Source organism: Oncorhynchus tshawytscha, linkage group LG16 (genome assembly GCF_018296145.1).
Source record: "Oncorhynchus tshawytscha isolate Ot180627B linkage group LG16, Otsh_v2.0, whole genome shotgun sequence".
NCBI lineage: Eukaryota > Metazoa > Chordata > Actinopteri > Salmoniformes > Salmonidae > Oncorhynchus > Oncorhynchus tshawytscha.
The window spans coordinates 57,614,154-57,636,656 of NC_056444.1; the positions used below are offsets into that span (position 1 = coordinate 57,614,154).

The window sequence follows — 22,503 nt, forward strand, 5'->3', positions numbered from 1 at the left end:
AGGATGGCATTCATTGTGCAGTATAATTGCTGTTAGAGTGCAGTATAACTGCAGTGTGCTGCTAATACTGCGTCCAAAATAACACCGTTTCTTTTACTGCACTTTTATTGCAGTAAAACAGCAATTTAACTGCAGTACACTGCAGATATTCTGCAATTACTGCGTCCAAAATACCACAGTTGACTGCAGTTACTCCACTTTGACTGCAGTTTCAAAACGGTAATATTTTTTTGTAAGAGACAGAACGCACTGCCTCTGCAATGCTGCAAGACAAATGCAGGGTTCTACTGGAAATTCATGTAGGCTACATCTTGTGTACCAAAACGCAATAACACTGTCGGTCTAACCGAAACATCACTGACTGTCTAATCGAGGCGTAGAGACCCGACGCTGCCGCCAACTGGGAGGACCAACAAACAAGGAAGGACGTCGTTACGTATCAATGTAGACATTTGAATCATTATTTCATCCACCCAATGGAATTGTCATCCGCCCAATGGCATGGTCGAGACAACGGGTAGCAACCTAAAAGGACACTAACATGTAAGTATTTTACATTTTGTATCCGATACATCAGTCATTCCAGTTCCGTTTAGGGATACTCTCAGGAATTCTGTATCCCGATGGCCAGCATGTTCGTGGTCTATGGCTGTCATTACTGTAAAGCCAACGAACGTGGATGCCGTTTCCCAGTGGCGCACATGTTTTACTCCAAGTCATTAATACAATATTTACTCTCAGCTCTGCATAGCCTAAACTGATTAAAGCATTGTGTTCCTCAGTCACATCGGGCTTAATGATGGTTGACAGATAAACAAAAGCGTCTACAGCATCAACAACATCTGGTCGTATCTAGCCTATTTAATCCTTTACATTGCGTAGGAAGCATTACAAATGAATTCTGTATAGGCTGTAAATGAGTTAGTTCATACAATACAGTCACCATACGGACTGATGGGCTGATAACCGACTGTTTGATTATTATTATTATTATTGACCATTATTTTACAATTAGGTGGATTTAACTGACTACCTGTCCATTGGTATATGCCTTAGCATATATTCTGTTTACAGGAGTATGAGAGGATTCACTCGAATACTTTTTGGGTTATTAGCGCATTAATTTGCTGCCGGATTTGCCCATCATGACAAGAGGAAGTGTTGAGGCGTGACACAGAGGAAAACAATGGAAGAAAACGAAATGGATATTATATAGGGCGAAACTAAACTTGGTGGCATAATTTCGCCTGGTACTATTATTCCGTTATAACAGTGCCACAGCAGCGATTTGTTTTTGGTCTCATTGTTGTAGCCCGAATAGCCTACATATCTGAGCAATGATCGGTCGACATGCAGGGTGTTTATATATAAGACACCTACGTCTATTCTGCATAGGCCTACTGGGTTTCCGATCATACTCCCATCCTTTGTCTATGCAGTCGCGCAACAAAGCCATGCAGCGCGCAACACAGTTCCATGCATGTTATTGTATTCACTCAGGTTATTATTAAAAAGGGTCAAACACTAACACCTGCGTCTCTATGTTCAAACAGTGACACCTGCGTCTCTATGGTCAAACAGTGACACCTGCGTCTCTATGGTCAAACAGTAACGCCTGCGTCGCTATGGTCAAAAAGTGACACCTGCGTCTCTCGTGTTGCTTCCTCGTACTTAGGCTAAGTCAACATGGCAAAATGTCTTCCATGCAGTCTCCAAACGCTACTGTGTGTGAGTGGCGTGCCTGCATTAAGCACCTGCTCTTTTACAAAAGCACGTGAAATAGGCTTTGGCCCAATGAATGCATACCAACCTACTAAAAGATAAACCTTATGCTTACTCATGGTACACATTATGTACATCATATGGTCTGTAACCTTTGGTAACCAGTATTTGCATATAAACCTATAGCATACTGAATAAAACAGAAATGTTGACCACAAAAAATAAGAAAAAAGAAATGTCCCCTATATCTTGTATGCATGGGGATATATTGTCATTACACTATAACAGTCTCTGTGAGAATTAGATTTCAAATCTGAACCACTGCCAGACCAGGCTTGACACATGGCATTTTTACACACTTAAAACCCTTCTCTGTTTCCCCATGCCTGTAACATTTGGATATTTTAAGAGTGATTCGCAGTAACACTTGATCCCTTGTCCCTTATACATAATTGACAGGGGTCTCCCATGTGAGCTTGTCCATTGTTAAGTGCCCATTTACTCTGGTGTGCATCCCCCCTCCCCCATGAGACCACTACTCACTTTAAAAACCACATGAAAAATTAGTCCTGTTGACCGAGTGACAGCAGTGGTTGCAGAGGGCAACGTGTTGAAGGTCTTAAACCAATCACGGTCCCTAGACCCCCCCATACCCTCCCCGACCAATCCTACTGTTTGCCACTATGTGGATGGAGAGAGTATCCTCTGTTAGGGTCATATAGAATAAGGTAGTGTAAACCTAAGTGTGTGTGTGTGTATGCGTGTGTGTAAGTATGATATGATTGAATGTGTGTGTGTGTGTGCTAGTGAGGAGTTCAAAGGAAAGAATAAGACCTATATGCTTCATATCCCCATGTTTCTTGTTATACTGTGTATGCACGACCATGCCTGCAATAAGCCCATGCAATAGCAATGAGAACTGTATACGGTCTGGACTCTGGTTAGGCATCCCCAGCCCAGTTCTGGTTAGCGAGGTTCAGCCTCCTCCCTCTCCATGCCACCTGCTCCCCATTTGAGCCTGGCAAACGGATATTGCCTGAGTGAGCTCCGTTTGGCACAATAAGGAGAGGTAGCCACCAAAACAAACCACTTATCAGTGGTATGCTATCCAATATTGTGTGTGTGTGTGTGTGTGTGTGTGTGTGTGTGTGTGTGTGTGTGTGTGTGTGTGTGTGTGTGTGTGTGTGTGTGTGTGTGTGTGTGTGTGTGTGTGTGTGTGAGAGAGAGAGAGAGGTAGGTCAAGTTAGTATGTGATGTAATGTACATGAAATCTAAAATAAAACATGACTGAGTGAACTTTATAAGAATAGAGATACTCTGTACTCAGCTATATAGTTTACCAAGCTACAAGTTACTTCACACCAGAAGAACTTAAGCTACACTAAAGCTACCCCTGAGAAATATATAGTTTACTCAACTGAAGTTACTTCACAAAAGAAGTTCACTACATCTAAACTACTTTGTGATATATTATATTATCATATCTAAATCTTAAATGTCATAGACTACAAAGTGCAAGAACAGATCACTCTGGAGTCAGGTGTTAACAGAATGTGTAATTTATTAAATGCAAGTGAGAATTAGACATGTCTGATGTCGACAGAGAAAGGAACTTCTTGCCTACTTCACCTATGTCTTCTTCCTGCAAAAAAAGTAGCGTGTAGTTCCAGTAGTTAGCTAAATCAAATCAAATCAAATGTATTTGTCACATACACATGGTTAGCAGATGTTAATCCACTCCATGGTAAAAAATGTTTTTTTTAAAAGTAACTGAAAGCACTACCGAGATTTAAATTTAGTTAAAATACCACCAAGCTATTGCAAAATGTAGTTAAATTACTAATTGAACTACAGTTAAAGTCGGAGGTTTACGTACACTTAGGTTGGAGTCATTAAAACTTGTTTTTCAACCACTCCACAAATTTCTTGTTAACAAACTATAGTTTTGGCAAGTCTGTTATGTCACGCGGGACTAAGTGGGTGAGGAAGGAATCAGACGCAGAGAGTTCCACAGGGAAAAGGTGCACTTTAATGCGGCACAAGATAACAAGCCCACAACACAGGACAATAATGTGGACCACCCAAAACACAGGGTACCAGGTCCAGAACACGAACACCTCTACCTAATGCACACACGTAACAAAAATACAATCCTGCACAAAACAAGGGCGGGTACACGTACTTTAAATAAGGAAGCCCATTAAGCACATACAACAGGACACAGGTGAAACTAATAAGACAAAACAAACAGACAACGAAAAAGGGATCGGTGGCAGCTAGTAGGCCGGTGACGACGACCACTGAGCACCGCCCGAACAGGCAGGGGAGCAAACTTCGGCGGAAGTCGTGACAGGTTAGGACATCTACTTTGTGGATGACACCAGTAATTTTTCCAATAATTGTTTACAGACAGATTATTTAACTTATAATTCACTGTATCACAATTCCAGTGGGTCATACACTAAGTTGACTGCCTTTAAACAGCTTGGAAAATTCCAGAAAACTATGTAATGGCTTTAGAAGCTTCTGATTAACATCATTTGAGTCAGTTGGAGGTGTACCTGTGGATGTATTTCAAGGCCTACGTTCAAACTCAGTGCCTCTTTGCTTGACATCATAGGAAATTCAAAAGAAATCAGTCAAGACCTCAGAAGTTTTTTTGTAGACTTCCACAAGTCTGGTTCATCCTTGGGAGCAATTTCCAAATGCCTGAAGGTACCACGTTCATCTGTACAAACAATAGTATGCAAGTATAAACACCATGAGACCAGGCGTTCTGTGTCCTAGAGATGAACGTACTTTGGTGCGAAAAGTGCAAATCATTCTCAGAACAACAGGAAAGGACCTTGTGAAGATGCTGGAGGAAACAGGTGCAAAAGTATCTATATCCACAGTTAAACGAGTCCTATATCGACATAACCTAAAAGGCCGCTCAGCAAGGAAGAAGCCACTGCTTCCATACTACGGTTTGCAACTGCACATGGGGACAAAGATCGTACTTTTTGGAGAAATGTCCTCTGGTCTGATTAAACAAAAATATAACTGTTTGGCCATAATAACCATCGTTATGTTTGGAGGAAAAAGGGGGACGCTTGCAAGCTGAAGAACCACATCCCAACTGTGAAGCACGGGGGTGGCAACATCATGTTGTGGGGGTGATTTGCTACAGGAGGGACTGGTGCACTTCACAAAATAGATGGCATCATGAGGTGTGAAAATTATGTGGATATATTAAAGCAAAATCTCATGACATCAGTCAGGAAGTTAAAGCTTGGTCGCAAAAGGGTCTTCCTAATGGACAATGACCCCAAGCACACTTCCAAAGTTGTGGCAAAATGGCTTAAGGACAACAAAGTCAAGGTATTGGAGAGGCCATCACAAAGCCCTGACGTCAATCCTATAGAAAATCTGTGGGCAGAACTGAAAAAGAGTGTGCGAGCAAGGAGGCCTACAAACCTGACTCAGTTACACCAGCTCTATCAGGAGGGATGGGCCAAAATTCACCCAACTTATTGTGCGAAGCTTGTGGAAGGCTACCCAAAACATTTGACCCAAGTTGAACAATTTAAAGGAATTGCTACCAAATACTAATTGAGTGTATGCTAACTTCTGACACATTGAAATGTATTTGTATTTGGCTAAGGTGTATGTAAAACTTCCGACTTCAACTGTACATGGAGTTCACTACTCCCTAACACTGGATAGTGGCTAGTTTGGTTGACAGACACGAATTTGTTCATTATATGTTATTTTCAAACGTACTGTATCCCCTTTTAAAGCAATGCTGTTATCTGCAATGCTTTGTCAAATACTCTAGCGAAGATACACCACAGGTCTACAGCCTAATACCGAAGCATGTCTGTTCTATGTAATATATTCTCAAATATTTAATTGTATGTGTTATGCTGTGTGTAATGAACTGAGATGCATGATTGTTGCTGACACTGATGTTCAGATGAAGGAAATTAGACCGTGTACAATGCACACCACCGTGGCACTCAACTCAGGGCGATGTTAACAAATTAGCAAAATTATCCTTCACAATAACACTTGTGTCTGTAGGCACCACACACTACAACAAAAGCTAGCTAAACCGTGGGAAAGCTAGGCTACTGCATGCGCTCTCAGGAGTGACGTGTCAAGGCCTTCAAGAAGGCGGAAGTTTTAAAAAATCCTTAGGAATCCTTAGGCGTTCACTGAGGGCGTAGAAGGCCCTCACTGTTTCCCACTGCCCTCCACTCTCCATGTGGTTGAACTGGTTGACCTATATCCTGCTCTGAGTGTTCCTGTAGCTTCACTGTGAGGTCTGGTTCATTTGTAGCGCAGTGTTTATTTTTTCAGTCTTTCTTTTCATCTCTGAAGTTGAGGCAAGCCCAACCTCGGCAGGCAGTGAGCATCAGGGTCAGCAGACACGGGTAATTCATAGGCATCATCTACATGGTGGCCTCTCCTCACCCCTCAGAAAGCTCATATAAGGGTAAGTCTGGCTTGGAGATGTCTGATTGGCTTACTGGAGGTCATTTCTTCCAGTCGGTTTCATCTGTGATCCAACACATCAACAGCAGATAGCAAGCCTGCCTGGAAAAGTAGGGCAGAAGGTTCATCTGTGTGTGTCGGTATGCGTCTTATTTTGGATGGAATCGGACCTTTACACAGTGATTTGTACAGTAAATGGACATAATTTTCCTCCACTCAACAAACTCTTACCTATCCCCATCAAAATCACCCCACCCCTATAGGCCTGAGGCAGCACATTACACCACTCAAACCACACACAGTCAGAGGGATAGGGACCAATCCTCCTTTAAAGCCTCCCAGTATACAGCATTTCTGGCTTTGGTTGGCTTTGATTTAAAACATCACACGTGTATGCACACAACTCACAAATGTAGATTTGCATATGTATATGATAAACTATATAACATCTGAGGAAGGATGCATTGGTGTGTCCCCATTTATGACTCTCAGCCGCCAAAGACAAATAGTGCTGGGGTGCAACCAGGGGAGGTGAGAGTAGAAAGAGCTGTCCCCTCTCCTACTAGTGTTTCGTAGGATACCCAAACTTCACTACTTTTTTGATACTAGAACATAAAAAACAAAAGTAACACAAACTAGAATTTGTGTTACTTTTGGTCAAATGTGTCTCATGTCATATACCGATTGAGAGGATCGAGTGTCTAGTAATTTGTCTGAATCTTTTCATGGTGGCAGTAGCTAGCCAGGCTACTTTGGCTTGGTCATGCAGCTGACACAGCGCAAGCCACTTTTGAGAAGCAAGTGAGAGGAGAGAGAAAATGAGAAACATCATACCTCCATGCATGTAGCTTGTTGACAAAACTGGCTCCAGAAGCAAACTATGGGAATACTTTGATTACAGAGCAGATGACGAGGGCCAGTCCACCGAAACAACGATGTAAAAGGGGTCACACAGCAGTACAGTGCACTGCATCATTGTCGTTATTCTACTAAATTATAATTATTTTTGATTGACAATGACATGATCATACTGTATATTCAGTATGACATTCATGTGAGCATTATAGTATGAGGGCAGCAGGTAGCCTAGCGGTTAAGAGCGTTGGGCCAGTAATAGGTCGCAGGTTCAAATCCCCGAGCCGACTAGGTGAAAAATATGTTGATGTGGGCTTAAGCAAGGCGCTTAACCCTAAATGCTCCTGTAAGTCACTCTTTATAAGAGCCTGCTAAAAATGACAAGTTTAAAAAAAATGTAATTACACAACCCTAAAGTCACGTGAAATTCACAATATTTAGACTACTTGATATTTGTCTAGGCTTGCTATCAGTAACCACTAGCCAGCCAACAGCCCTGGGGGGAGCATTGCACCCTGGGAAGTGAAATCGTAGTATGCTGTGTAAAATCCATTGTATTTATATGGTGTGTTAACTATTGCAATATAGAAGCTTCAAAGTGTTTTTATATCGTTTTGGAACTAAACTATTCATTTAATAGATTCAATTATTTAGCTGTAAAGAATTAATGAATCACAGGAGGTTGGTGGAACCTTAATTGGGGAGGACAGGTTTGTGGTAATGGCTGGAGTGGAATATATGAATGGTATCAAATAAGTCAAACACATGGTTTGATGCCATTCCATTCACTCCATTATTATGAGGTGTCTTCCCCTCAGCAGCCTCCACTGTAATGAATCATATGTCATTTGACCCAATATAAGAGATTCAAAAAAATAACCCTGGGTCTCTGATATGGTTTTACATAAGGTACATTTAAGGTATTCTTCTGTTATTTAATGTGGGATTTATTTTTTGCAAGAAATTGAATAAAGAATTGGCTGCAGGGTGATGTTAGCCCTGTGAGCAGCAAGTGGAAAGCCATTATTGGGTCAGTGCCTGCCTTGTCCAGTCTCATTAGCTCCAATAGAGTGAGTTGTGCCCTGTGGGGTGTACTGTTACTGCAATGAGCTGGAAGGCTGAGGGATTTTTCCACACATACCTTTCTGTACAGGAGGACATCACACTCTGGTTGGCACATTATGGGTGTCAATGGAATCCGTCCATTAAGAAAGCTATTGATATTAAATACAGTTTAACCACACTGGGGATATCTGTTCCTGGAGTCTCCCCACAGCCCAGTTACACATCTGACTCACCTGTTGTTCTGAGGCAGTACCAGGAAGTGCTGATTAGGCTTCAAGATCAGCCAAGAGGTTTCAAAGTTCACATTTCTTTAAAATAGGATGGAATGGCCTCATCCAAAATACTGAACGTGCCAATCCCAAGGGAGACTGGGCAGGGCATCGGTTTGATATCAAGAGAGCGCAATGTGCTGCTCAACTGCTGTGTAGGGAGATACAGGCTGTTAAAACTGCTGCTACTGCTGCTGTTAGTGAAAAACTTTGGTAGGGAAGCTTTGGGGATTTTAGCTCAGTGGCTACAGTATGTTAGATACTGTACTAGTGGATGTACCAAATGGATCACCTGACAGAACTGGTCTCATCTGCTGTATGGAATACATGTCAACAGAAGGGAAACTAAAAGACAGTCAGCACATCTTTAGGAGGAAAATAATTTAAAGTAAAAGGAAAGTAAAACTGAAGATCAGTTACTCTGACTTGGTATGTACAGTAAACAGTTTTTGAATAGGTCTTACTTACATTTTCCAAAATTCTGAAAGGAAATCTCTGAATACACTTGGCTGAATCAACTGTGGTTGAGGTACCTGTATCAAGCACAAATATGAAAGGCATCTCGTTTAATGGCACACAGTTGTATTGTATATACATTCCATAATAGAGCAGTAAAGTGTAATAACATCAACTTACTGTGAGTAGAATTCCAAAGGGCACCCTGAACCCAGTGTCACTACAGCTACTGTCACTGTTACATGTGGTAGGGTACAATGTAACGTACGTAACCAGAGTACATTTGTATAAATTGTAGCTAAGGAGATGAACTGCACATTTGGAAATGTAGGACCTATTTCCTACCTTATGAAAAACAAAATGGTAATATTTCAAATTCTTCACTGGTCTTATCATGCATAGCCTGCAGAAGCATCATGAAGGGAAGCTTAGTAACTACCTGTATAATTGGGAGGTAATGTCCCATGATAACAGCATCTGGACAATGATAACAGAAAACTGCTGCCATAACCAGGATTATAAACGTATGAGTCCTGTCCGCCCCATGTGTTTCAGGTTGGCCCTGCCTTACGCTTCAGGCACCCAGAGGGAAAACTAGCCACTAACATACACACGGGACTGATGCATAGGCATACTAAATCAAATCAAATCAAATTTTATTTGTCACATACACATGGTTAGCAGATGTTAATGCGAGTGTACCGAAATGCTTGTGCTTCTAGTTCCGACAATGCAGTAATAACCAACAAGTAATCTAGCTAACAATTCCCAAACTACTACCTTATAGACACAAGTGTAAGGGGATAAAGAATATGTACATAAAGATATATGAATGAGTGATGGTACAGAGCGGCATAGGCAAGATACAGTAGATGGTATTGAGTGCAGTATATACATATGAGATGAGTATGTAAACAAAGTGGCATAGTTAAAGTGGCTAGTGATACATGTATTACATAAAGATGCAGTAGATGATATAGAGTACAGTATATACGTATACATATGAGATGGATAATGTAGGGTATGTAAACATTATATTAGGTAGCATTGTTTAAAGTGGCTAGTGATATATTTTACATCATTTCCCATCAATTCCCATTATTAAAGTGGCTGGAGTTGAGTCAGTGTCATTGACAGTGTGTTGGCAGCAGCCACTCAATGTTAGTGGTGGCTGTTTAACAGTCTGATGGCCTTGAGATAGAAGCTGTTTTTCAGTCTCTCGGTCCCAGCTTTGATGCACCTGTACTGACCTCGCCTTCTGGATGATAGCGGGGTGAACAGGCAGTGGCTCGGGTGGTTGTTGTCCTTGATGATCTTTATGGCCTTCCTGTGACATCGGGTGGTGTAGGTGTCCTGGAGGGCAGGTAGTTTGCCCCCAGTGATGCGTTGTGCAGACCTCACTACCCTCTGGAGAGCCTTACGGTTGTGGGCGGAGCAGTTGCTGTACCAGGCGGTGATACAGCCCGACAGGATGCTCTCGATTGTGCATCTGTAGAAGTTTGTGAGTGCTTTTGGTGACAAGCCGAATTTCTTCAGCCTCCTGAGGTTGAAGAGGCGCTGCTGCGCCTTCTTCACGATGCTGTCTGTGTGGGTGGACCAATTCAGTTTGTCTGTGATGTGTACGCCGAGGAACTTAAAACTTACTACCCTCTCCACTACTGTTCCATCGATGTGGATATGGGGGTGTTCCCTCTGCTGTTTCCTACTATAGGTACATTGCGAGTGTGCTGAGTCCAGGGCCTGGCGTTCTGGCAATGTCATAGTGCCCAGCCTCAGCCCCAGTCAAGATCTCTGCTGGCCTGAGGGACAACCTGCTAACGCCTACTCACTGAGGGCCCGGCTGTCTGTCCGTATGTCTGTCTGTCCCTGGCTGTCTGTCTGGCAGTTCTATACCTGCTGTGCCATGTCTTTCTGTCTGTCAGTTCTTGTTTGCAGTCTACTGTATGATGTAAGTTGTCGTTTTCTTGTGGCTGCTATGTATGGAGTGTATCCCTCTGTCTCGCTAGTGCTTTTGGGGTGACTGTGTGCATCACGTGACTCTGATCATGATGTCCATAATGTGCACTGATCACCTCATAATTCATCATAATGCACTAGTCAGAACGATGCTGCTCATCTATGACATACTGGTACTCCTACAGTATGTAAACATATTGGCTGTAATGGATTGAATACATGATGATAGACTTCAGTGCACAGCATGGACATCATGATCAGATTCATGTGATGCACACAGATACAGTGCCTTGCAAAAGTATTCACCCCCTTGGCATTTTTCCTATTTAAAAAAAATAAAAAATGCTATGAAGCCCCTAAATAAGATCTGGAGCATCTAATTACCTTCAGAAGTCACATAATTAGTTAAATAAAGTCCACCTGTGTGCAATCTAAGTGTCACATGATCTGTCACATGATCTCAGTATATATATACACCTGTTCTGAAAGGCCCCAGAGTCTACAACACCACTGGGCAAGGGGCAGCACCAAGCAAACTGCACCATGAAGACCAAGGAGCTCTCCAAACAGGTCAGGGACAAAGTTGTGGAGAAGTACAGATCAGGGTTGGGTTCTAAAAAAATATTAGAAACTTTGAACATCCCACCATTAAATCTATTCTTAAAAAATGGAAAGAATATGGCACCACAACAAACCTGCTAAGAGAGGGCCGCCCATAAAAACTCACGGACCAGGCAAGGAGGGTATTAATCAGATAGGCAACAAAGAGACCAAAGATAACCCTGAAGGAGCTGCAAAGCTTCACAGCGGAGATTGGAGTATCTGTCCATAGGACCACTTTAAGCCATACACTCCACAGAGCTGGGCTTTACAGAAGAGTGGCCATAAAACAATAAGCAAACATGTTTGGTGTTCGCCCAAAGGCATGTGGGAGACTGCCCAAACATGTAGAAGAAGGTACTCTGGTCAGATGTGACTCAAATTTAGCTTTTTGGCCATCAAGGAAAACGCTATGTCTGGTGCAAACCTAACACCTCTCATCACCCCGAGAACACCAACCCTACAGTGAAGCATGGTGGTGGCAGCATCATGCTGTGGGGATGTTTTTCATCGTCAAGGACTGGGAAACTGGTCAGAATTGAAGGAATGATGGATGGCACTATATATATAGAGGAAATTATTGAGGGAAACCTGTTTCAGTCTTACAGAGATTTGAGACTAGAACAGAGGTTCACCTTCCAGCAGGACAATGACCCTAAGCATACTGCTAAAGCAACACTGAGTGGTTTAAGAGGAAACATTAAAATGTATTGGAATGGCCTAGTCAAAGCCCAGACCTCAATCCAATTGAGAATCTGTGGTATGACTTAAAGATGTAGACAAGCGGAACCCATCCAAATTGAAGGAGCTGGAGCAGTTTTGCCTTGAAGAATGGGCAAAAACCCAAGTGACTAGATGTGCCAAGCTTATAGAGACAAACAACAACCAAATAGGAAAAATGCCAAGGGGGGTGAATACCAAGCCAGTGTAATGTTTGTGATGAGAGTCAGAACTTTTTTGTTATTCAACTAGGCAAGTCAGTTAAGAAGAAATCCTTATTTACAATGATGACCTAGGAACAGTGGGTTAACTAACTGCCTTGTTCAGGGGCAGAACATATGTTTTACCTTGTCAGCTCAGGGATTCAATCTAGCAACCTTCCGGTTACTGGCCCAACGTTCTAACCACTAGGCTAGCTGCTGCCCACAACTTACTGTAAGTGCTCAAATTGGGTGGTATTAGCCTACACAGCACATGCAATGGGTGTCGACCACCTCATAAAATGTCCTGATATTATTTTTTTGAGGGCATACAGTATGGATGTACTGTAACTGTATAAAGATAAACAGTATGGAGAACAATACTACCCTGGGGCCAAACAGAGATGAAGGAATGTCAGGTTTTAATAGTGTACTTTGTAGACTAGACACAATGGTTAGATCAGTATCGGAGATTGTTCTAATGGAAATAGTATGTTTGCTGTTGCCTGAACCTCCCAGGAACATTGAGCCAACGGGGGCTGAAAGACAACAATGTTAGTGGGCTGTTCCCTGGTTCGTTTTGTAGTGATTGGTTAAATTTTAGTTTTTCTTTCGGACATCTATGACGTTGCAATCGGACCATACATTGTCTGATCTCAGCAGGCAAAACCAAATCTTCTGTGTGCTCTGGACCAATCCGTCACAAGACAGATACAGAAACATACAGTTCTTCCCCAAATTAATGATTTTCAAATATGTTTAGTTTAATATTTTCCCTAAAAATTGTGTTTATCAGCGTCAAGTTACAGCACCTTATTACCGAACTTAAACCTGATAATAAGTGTGTTACATCCATATTCCATCCTCTATGTTGCAGTTGAGGAATGGAGGTCGAATGAAGATTTACTATTGGAAGTGCTTCCCTTCCAGGAACAACAGGTGAGAATGAGTAGGGTGGCTTCCCTACCCTGCTATTTTATGTGAGCCAGTGGTTCTACCCAGAGCCACGTATTTAGGGTGCGTTTGTAAATTCACTCTGGCAATCTACTCCCGAAAGTTCAGAGCACTCTGGTTTGAGAGTATCAGAGCAAAGAATAATTTATGAATTTACAAACAGCCTAGCACCGTGGTTATGACAGGTGTCAGTAAACATTGGCTAAAAAACTGTCATTAAATCAAATCAAATTTTATTTGTCACATACACATGGTTAGCAGATGTTAATGTGAGTGTAGCGAAATGCTTGTGCTTCTAGTTCCGACAATGCAGTAATAACCAACAAGTAATCTAGCTAACAATTCCAAAACTACTACCTTATAGACACAAGTGTAAGGGGATAAAGAATATGTACATAAAGATATATGAATGAGTGATGGTACAGAGAGGCATAGGCAAGATACAGTAGATGGTATTGAGTGCAGTATATACATATGAGATGAGTATGTAAACAAAGTGGCATAGTTAAAGTGGCTAGTGATACATGTATTACATAAGGATGCAGTAGATGATATAGAGTACAGTATATACGTATACATATGAGATGAATATTGTAGGGTATGTAAACATTATATTAGGTAGCATAGTTTAAAGTGGCTAGTGATATATTTTACATCATTTCCCATCAATTCCCATTATTAAAGTGGCTGGAGTTGAGTCAGTGTGTTGGCAGCAGCCACTCAATGTTAGTGGTGGCTGTTTAACAGTCTGATGGCCTTGAGATAGAAGCTGTTTTTCAGTTTCTCGGTCCCAGCTTTGATGCACCTGTACTGACCTCGCCTTCTGGATGATAGCGGGGTGAACAGGCAGTGGCTCGGGTGGTTGTTGTCCTTGATGATCTTTATGGCCTTCCTGTGACATCGGGTGGTGTAGGTGTCCTGGAGGGCAGGTAGTTTGCCCCCAGTGATGCGTTGTGCAGACCTCACTACCCTCTGGAGAGCCTTACGGTTGTGGGCGGAGCAGTTGCCGTACCAGGCGGTGATACAGCCCGACAGGATACTCTCGATTGTGCATCTGTAGAAGTTTGTGAGTGCTTTTGGTGACAAGCCAAATTTCTTCAGCCTCCTGAGGAGGCTTGTGGATCTATTTTGGCGCTAAGCAAATTGGAGTGGGTCTAGGGTGTCAGGTAGGGTGGAGGTGATATGGTCCTTGACTAGTCTCTCAAAGCACTTTATGATGACGGAAGTGAGTGCTACGGGGCAGTAGTCGTTTAGCTCAGTTACCTTAGCTTTCTTGGGAACAGGAACAATGGTGGCCCTCTTGAAGCATGTGGGAACAACAGACTGGGATAGGGATTGATTGAATATGTCCGTAAACACACCAGCCAGCTGGTCTGCGCATGCTCTGAGGGTGCGGCTGGGGATGCCGTCTGGGCCTGCAGCCTTGCGAGGGTTGACACGTTTAAATGTTTTCCTCACGTCGGCTGCAGTGAAGGAGAGTCCGCATGTTTTAGTTGCGGGCCGTGTCAGTGGCACTGTATTGTCCTCAAAGCAGGCAAAAAAGTTATATAGTCTGCCTGGGAGAAAGACATCCTGGTCCCTGACGGGGCTGGTTTTCTTTTTGTAATCCGTGATTGACTGTAGACCCTACCACATACCTCTTGTGTCTGAGCCGTTGAATTGAGATTCTACTTTGTCTCTGTACTGACGCTTAGCTTGTTTGATTGCCTTGCGGAGGGAATAGTTACACTGTTTGTATTCCGTCATGTTTCCGGTCACCTTGCCCTGATTAAAAGCAGTGGTTCCTTAAGATAACATGAAAACAGTATAACCAGCTCTGCTAGGGTGAGTGAAATGGTCCAAGTGAGGTGTTCTCTCATTTGTGACTGAAAGTAGCTAGCAAGCTTATCAAAATTAGCCAGTTAGCTTGGGTGCATGATTGCTGCTGTGAGGTCAGATTGCTCGGATCAACTCTACTTCTCGGCCAGAGCGTCCAGTGTGCACTATGAATTTACAAACGGACAATCTGACAACACTCTGAATTTAGGAACGGCCCAGAATTCACTCTACTTTCCAGGGTAAATTTACGAATGCACTCTTAAAGAGTTGGGCCTTTGAGGTTTCTGAATTATGATGCATTTGCATGACACTACAACATTCTATGGCAGCCATGTTAACTCCCCATTAAAATGACACGGGGGATATTTAAACAATAATATGGAACTGAATGTCTAGAATAAGAACAAAATAAAAAAATGCTAAAAGTTGTCCCAAATCTAAAGATATGGCTCTGGTTCTACCTCTTGGCTCTGCATGCAATAGCCATGTGAGCGCCTCCAACAACACATCAAAGGAAACTGTTTACCAAAGAGGAGGAAACCCTCCTCACTCCAAAGCAAACACTGCTGCTATTCATAAGAATGAGCTGCTATTCATAAGAATGAGGACCGGTAGCCCCTTTGCTTATTCATCTGAGCTCCCTCATTTTGATCTCACTTTGATATAGAAATGAAAAGACTCGAAGATCCCAATATAAATGGAACAGGTCTGTAAAACACTAGAAGGTTTGCCAAATCTTGTGTTTGGGCCTTGTTTTTCTTCATATATCCGTTGCACTGGGATACGCAAACAACTAAATAACAGACATCACCCCATGGCTCATTGTGAACATTGTACCCTGGCTCAAGTGCGTCCTTCCAGCTCCAGACTAGTTCCCATAGTCTAATGTAGAGTCTTACTCTCTCTCTCTCTCAAACTATCTGAGGGAAATGGGGATATCTCCACTTGGCCATCAATCAACTGCTCAATACGATTTAATTAGGATTTAATCAAATGTTCTGGTCTGGCTCACCACCGCATACTCTTATATCTGCAATCATCATGACCATTGTTGCTGAAGCCAGATAGTACTCGTCTTTCTCTGTTGTTTTAACAGCAGTAACAGACCACCAGTGCCATCACTTCATGCAGAATTATGAGGACAATATTACTACTACTGTATATGGCATGTAGCCAAAAACCCTGATGTCATAAACATCCTCAAAGCTGTGAAAATCAGGTTTTTGGTATTACGTTTGTGGACTGAGCGCAGAGGTTCGGGCAAATAATTGCTCGTTTTGAGGATCCTGAAGGCAGCAGCAGATGATTTAACCTGTAAAGTGGCCCTCAGGGAAAATCAGGCAAAACCTGAGGGTATATCATAAAGGTGATAAGGTAAAGGGTGTATTTGTTTGTGTGTGTGTATTTTAGTGAGGGAGAGAGAGAGAGAGAAACACCTGACAAACACACAACACTGTGATAATTCCCTTCAGAAGAGCTGAAGTGCTATTCTGTTCACGGTCAGGATAACGTTTCCCTATATACTTGTCCTGAAACGACCCCACGCATACAATGGCTGTGTGGCCGGCGGTCAGACTAGGCTATTTCATTCTCCTGTTCACACACAACATTCACATTCATTTGCTGCTCTAGTGAATATGTGTTCAAATAATGAGTTTGCATTTACAGTAGTTACCGTTGTTTACGATTCACCCTTTGAGCTATAACCACAGAGATGTGTGATCTAAAACGAGATTATACTGCAGTTATTATATTATATATATTATGTTATACTGTATTCTACAGCGGTGGTGTGTGTGTGTGTGTGCGTGTCATGGTTGGCCAGTGGGCGGTGGTGGTAAGCCCTAGCCAATTATCCAGGTGGATTAGGTACTGTAGTGGTGGGCTGTCCCACATGGCTGTCATCAGCAGGATCTGTACGTCAGGATTGGGCGTTGAGCTGTCTCAGTGTTAGCCTTTAAGAGGCTTGGAGAGACTGGGTTAGAACCTGGGATACCTCCGTCTCTATCTCTCTCCCTGACTCAGTTTCCCTTACCCTGTGAGGAAGAGTGGAGGTAGGATGCAAATTATGCTTAATATTTCGCTTTCTAATGAGTATTTATTGTAATGCTTCATTATTGGTATTGGGGAGTAATTGAGAAAACCGTATGGTCAATCTGAGGATTTTATTTTATTCTGTGCGAGTTTAATCTTCAATCTGATTATATTGTTAACTAAATTATGTTGTACTGAGGAGAGGAGGGTTAGCATATTATGCGAAAAGTTGCGTAGCTTCCAAAGCTGAGGAAGAAAGGATTTTCTCCAGTCTCAAAATAACAGATAACAGCAATATGCTTTAATTGCATACTTGAAACAGTTGTTAGCTTTTCTTTCCTAGTACTTGCTCACCAGGGTTTAGTTGATCATTCAACAAAGCATCACATGTTTATGGCTCTGAAGAATGTTGGCAGGCCAAACTGTTTTTGCAGGTATCCTGAAAGTTCTAAAGCAGTTGGATTGTATGGAATATAATGTTTTCAAAAATGTCAACCAAAAATGGTCTGTACAAACCAAGCAACAAGGAGTATGTTTAATAAGGTATTTTTTATGTTTGAAATAATGATTTGGTCATAGAAATATCCAAGTGTTATCTGACTAAAGGCTTTCAGTTATTTTTCGTTGCTGTTGGAATAGGTTTAATGAGATGGAGTCTGAGCTGTATAATTTGATTTAAGCAGTAATACATGAGAGGTCATGTGTTATGACAATTGTATCATGGCTGTTACAGCCAAGGCGAAGCCGTAGACCACCACAGCCATGATAAAAATGTCATAACACACGGCCTCTCATATATTATTGGTTACCAGCATTAAAAAGCAAGATTCATTCCCAAACCATACAGTTTCTACAAAATGTGATGCTACATTCACTAACATTGGTTGTCAAGTGCAATTGTAGGCGCTTTCTGGTCATTAGTTCTATTCGTATTGGCTGCCATGTAAAGCAAAACGACCCAAGCGCTGGTTGATAGTTCCAGAAATGTGCAGGTTGCTATGGCAAGCAAAAATGGTTGCAATGGAGGCTCTTCCCCCTTGCTAGATAGCCAACTACACAGCTACCACACAATCACTGAAGCTGGAAAGACAGCAAACTAGCTGCATTTTGTTTCGTTTTACCAGTTTTTCTATAGAAAATTCTTTCTATCCATAAAAATTATGCTGATACATGATTTTGACTGGCTGAGAAAAGCTGCCTGTCTGTCTTGCCCAGACTCCCAACACATTCATTATTATGGGACGCAGTGGAGATTGAATTTCAATATTGCAACCATGTTACAAATGTTGGACATAATGTATAATGCTTTATACAGTGGACAAGTTTATAAATTGCATGGCTTGGCAGATGAGACAGTGGATCTGTAAAGGTAGTAGTGTGTTGCTAGGTAATGACATAAACAATGGTACTTCTTATGAATGTACTGGCCATGTGTATATTGTCTCATGAAATGGGTTGTTTGGATTCTGGACGCTGATTGGTTGATACAGTATATGGGAGTTGTGGGACAATGCTCCCGCAAAATACCATGACGTGTTAATGTCATCATTCCACGGTCCTGCAGCCCAAGTATAAAATTCATAAAATATTTTGGTTTGGATTGTATTAATTTACCTGTCTGCCCATGACCGGTGCAACAATGTATCATTTTACAAATGCGATCTCTCCTGTTCCAAGAATAAATGTGAAACTAATAATAGACCATGGAAACCATAAACACTCAGAATTCCATTCATTAACCAGCGCACGCTTATTGGATATTAGCTAAATCATTATTTACTGAAGTTCTTGTCTCTCATCATCATTGAATCTCTGCTAGCTAGTTACATGCCAATGATTTGTTTAGCACAGCAATGTTGAATGATTAGAATTAACGACTGGGTCAAAACATGACAAAATAACTAAGCATCCAGCCTTGGGTAGCTACTTCAGAATGCAAAAGTTCTGGTGCGGGCCTGGAGGCAAGGGAAATAATGGCTGTGAATGGTCATCGGTGTGAGAGCTCACTCAATAGTTATTGGCTGCACCATGGAGAACAGAAAGTGCTGGATAGCCATTTTAGCACGATTTGAGTGGGGCGTCCCATTTTCAGCCAAAGAAGAGGCAAGCACTGGCTGTCACCAACCAGCGCCAGGACCATGGACAGTTCTTCCACTCGTGTGCCATCAACGGCACTATTAACATTACCAACTAACTTGGTTAGCTCAGACTTGCCAACCCTAATAGTTGTTGCTTATGTAGGCCTTTATTAAATCATTATTTATTGAAGTTATTTTCTCTCATCATTGAATCTCTGTTAGCTATCAAAATTCCAATGATTTGTTTAAGAAATAAGGCACGAGGGGGTGTGGTATATGGCCAATATACCAAGGCTAAGGGCTGTTCTTGCAGAGTGCCTGGATACAGTCCTTAGCCATGGTATATTGGCCATATACCACAAACCCCGAGGTGCCTTATTGCTATTATAAACAGGTTCTACTTCATACCTTTCAGACCATCAGTACGGTTGAAAGCAGGGATTATATTCTTCGCTGTTACGAATCCCTTTTGGCCCAGCAGTCTAGGGGGAGATGGTAACGAGACCCGTAACATAACTCATGCAAATTATAATAGTGAAAAAGTAAAAGTGAGAACGCAATAACCACAGACAACTAAATTACCGTCAAACACATGGTTTATTAGAAAACACACGGGGGGGTTTGAGCTGGACCCAAGGAAAGAAACAATAAGCATCCAAAACACTCTTAAACTAGACTAGCCTATTTCAACAACAGCTAACCAAAAACACAGTGGGTGGTCCGCCCAGTTCTAACTAGTGTTTTTAACAAAGTTTCCCCACGGGGAGTGTATGCCCATGGGCGACTTGTCTTGGCTCCCCCTTTTCCCACCAGCAAACAAACACAAACACCATAACCAAAAACAATACTCACAGGTGAGGACAAAGTGATATGGAGGTGCTCAAACAAAAAATAGCTCAATACATAAAGAGCGATAGAGAGACATAGTAGGAGAGGGTGAAACAGAGCGATCTACAGACATGGCATTTACAGAGAGATGGAGCTCTAGAGCAAACAACTGACAGGGTTTTTAAACCAAGTGAAAGGAACTGTGATTGGGTAGGAAACAGGAGGAGGTGTGTCTTCTGATTGATGATTGTTTGGTGACTGATTGGGGAGTGATGATTTTCACCTGTGAGGGGAGAAGGATAGAAAAGAACACAGGATACATACACACACACCCACAGGATACCTGTATCTGTAACACTCGCGCTCCGCGCAGGTCAAGTATTAGTAACAACAAAGTCACGCTGGTGACGTGACAGCATGGGAGGACATCAGACCACACTCTGTTTCTTATTTCTTCTCGCAATGTTAGCTTAGCCGTATCGCACAAGTTGACTGCTCTGCTGCTCCCTTTTTATTGATTGCATCTTCCCAGGTCTCAGGAGGGTAAGCTAAACTCTGTGTGAGTTGTGTGTACTGTCAGTCTGTCACCAACAGCCTGTGACCTCTAGGTCAGAGCACGAAACTCGCCCTCCAAGTCTGTGTGACAGCTCCCTTTTATTGAAGGATATCGGGCTTCCTTGTCTCGTGCTGACCAAAGTAGTCCGGTGCTAACCATGTCAAGATATCCTCCACTGCTGTGCTTGTTATCGAGGCCACCGGGCACTAGTCATCCTTCGACTATTTAAAACTCAAATGGGTAACTTCCCTAAACTACCCTTTGTGTGTTTTTCAGATAAATAAGCCTACATTTAAACATGTTACCTCTCCTGCTCCAGCCCCTGTGGTCATAGCTAGGCTCACTCAAAATGATTGTGAAGGCTGCTGTACAGCTTCCGCCAGATTATTGTAGCTGTTGTATACATTTTTTGGTTACTATTATATTAGTTAGTTTGATGAGTATGCATGAGAAATATTAAAAATGTATAATTTATTTTCTTCACATTCTGAGCTGAGAGAACACCGCATCACCATGATGCTGGGCATGCATGGCTGCTCCTCTTGCGGAGCTGAACTACAACTTGAAGATGGTTAGGCTTTGGCCACCTGCATGAGGCCCTTTCTGACCCCTGCGTTAACTGTGCCGTCCTGACTTTGAAGGTGAGGCAAGCGTTGAGTGCCTGGTTTTCACAGATAATTTACCAGCGTCCGGCGTTGTTCGCAAGGTCCCATCCAGGGCCACCAAAAGAGGGAAAGCACACGAAACTGATGCCCCCCCCCCACAAGGTCGATTCCTTATCCTCTGAGATAGAGCAGCTACAAACGCTTTTGCGTTCTTTCAATCCCCCTGAGTCGGGGCCCTCTAGGGATGATGACCTGCTGTCCACTTGTGGCCCCATTAAGTTTCAAAGCTAAAGATGGGACAGAGGAGTCATTCCAAGGCTCTGATCACACAGAGTCAGAAAGAAGCTCTGCCTCACTATGCACGGCCCTGCATGCGGCCTTAGCTAAGCTAGAGCTTGATGACCCTCAAGCCACAGCCCCTGCCGCTAACCTGTTCATTAAGAAAAGCACCGGCAGCTACACCGTTCAGTGTGCCACCTTCACTGGCTTTTCTTACGGAGCTTCAGAGATGTTGGGTGACCCGCGAGCACTTGCCCACCACGGCAAGGACAGTAGGACGCTATCTGCCATATATGACGCAAAACAACATGGGCTGGACCATATGCCTGAGGTGGATGTATGCATAGGAGAGCTGATGCTCTCCGCAGATGAAGCCTTGAAAGATGACGCCCGCTGCCCAAGACCTCAGTGCAGGGCCAAAGAGGAGCTACTGTCACGTGCCAGAACACAACGGTCCGTATGGCCCACATTGGGAAGTCCTTCTCAGTGCTCATGCTAGCACAGAACAGGATGCTCCAGCCAGAGCACGCAGACCTGGACCTCGGCAACCTGGATGAGATCAAATCAAATGAAATCAAAATTTATTTATATAGCCCTTCGTACATCAGCTGATATCTCAAAGTGCTGTACAGAAACCCAGCCTAAAACCCCAAACAGCAAGCAATGCAGGGCTAGAAGCACGGTGGCTAGGAAAAACTCCCTAGAAAGGCCAAAACCTAGGAAGAAACCTAGAGAGGAACCAGGCTATGTGGGGTGGCCAGTCCTCTTCTGGCTGTGCGAGATTATAACAGAACATGGCCAAGATGTTCAAATGTTCATAAATGACCAGCATGGTTGAATAATAATAAGGCAGAACAGTTGAAACTGGAGCAGCAGCACGGCCAGGTGGACTGGGGACAGCAAGGAGTCATCATGTCAGGTAGTCCTGGGGCATGGTCCTAGGGCTCAGGTCCTCCGAGAGAGAGAAAGAAAGAGAGAAAGAAAGAATTAGAGAGAGCACACTTAAATTCACACAGGACACCGAATAGGACA

At 42.7% G+C, this 22,503-nt stretch overlaps 1 protein-coding gene across 6 annotated transcripts in view; it reads left to right on the forward strand.

Moving 5' to 3' along the window:
- The first annotated feature begins 317 nt into the window (after positions 1–317).
- Positions 318–22,503, forward strand: part of LOC112215989 (solute carrier organic anion transporter family, member 4A1) — a 42,387-nt gene continuing 20,201 nt past the window's right edge. For 2 of the 6 annotated variants that reach the window (XM_042299407.1, XM_024375528.2), the window contains exon 1: positions 318–543. The gene's annotated coding sequence lies outside the window, so the exon portion shown is untranslated. Of the gene's footprint in view, positions 544–8,556; positions 8,817–13,196; positions 13,259–17,043; positions 17,146–22,503 lie in introns of those variants that run through there. The other 4 variants (XM_024375525.2, XM_042299408.1, XM_024375526.2 and 1 more) reach the window with 4 other exon arrangements.